Source organism: Perkinsus marinus (genome assembly GCF_000006405.1).
Source record: "Perkinsus marinus ATCC 50983 genomic scaffold scf_1104296931310, whole genome shotgun sequence".
NCBI lineage: Eukaryota > Perkinsozoa > Perkinsida > Perkinsidae > Perkinsus > Perkinsus marinus.
In genome coordinates this window covers 196-1036 of record NW_003215803.1, presented here as the reverse complement: position 1 = coordinate 1036, position 841 = coordinate 196, and the positions used below count along the sequence as shown (strand labels likewise).

Genomic DNA, 841 nt, shown 5'->3' with positions numbered 1-841 from the left:
CAATCAGGAACTTCGATGTCACGAAAAAGTTGTGCAGCTTGTGCCGAGCTAGCTGTAGTATGTGATGAGAGCTTACCAGTTGGAGTTATCAATCGAGATAGAATGCGGCTACCATGCGAGAGATCTAGTAGCAGTTCGCTATCTCAGGTACGCGTTTAAGGCCTAATCAGACTCTTGGCCGCGGGATGGTTGACGACGGTACGTCCGAGAAGGGATTCAGATGCTCCTCTACAAGTATCGCAGGAATACTCAATCACTACATTAGTGATATGCACCGCTAGTCTAATGGTTAGGATATCTGCCTTCCAAGCAGATGGTCCGGGTTCGATTCCCGGGCGGTGCAGTTCGTATCAACGTGGGAAGGGTCTTCAGGCTATCGTGGAATAGTTATGCTCAGCACGTCAGGGCGATACAGGAGTTTGTACGCATGAGCAGCTTGGCGCAGTGGATAGCGTGTTGGGCTCATAACCCAAAGGTCCCTTGATCGAAACAAGGAGCTGCTATTCATCACAATACACTCGAGATGGTTATTAAACTGAGAGGTGCAGCTTACCGACTGCATAGATCAGTCTTACCGAAAAATTTCCACTAAACAGAAACGGTGTTTTCGTACCATTCCGCGCGATTGGCCCAACCGTGCCAGTTCAGGGGAAAAAGAACGTTAATAAAGCGTTGTCCGTGCATAGAAAAGAGCTATTCACCTAGAGTAGAACTCCTTGCAGGAATGATGAATGACCGCCCGGTACCTCAGAACGCGTTGCGGAGATGAACCAACAGCCCAAATTCACGAGCCGCCGCATGCGGTTTCAAAATGTGCTTGCAAGCAGGAACTTCGATGTCA

At 49.0% G+C, this 841-nt stretch overlaps 2 non-coding genes across 2 annotated transcripts; both read left to right on the top strand.

The window, feature by feature from the left end:
• The first annotated feature begins 271 nt into the window (after window positions 1-271).
• On the top strand, window positions 272-343 carry Pmar_PMAR009439. The gene has a single exon. It is a non-coding gene; the product is annotated as a tRNA-Gly (tRNA).
• An 87-nt stretch (window positions 344-430) lies between these two features.
• Window positions 431-503, top strand: Pmar_PMAR009438. The gene has a single exon. It is a non-coding gene; the product is annotated as a tRNA-Met (tRNA).
• The last annotated feature ends 338 nt before the right edge of the window (window positions 504-841 follow it).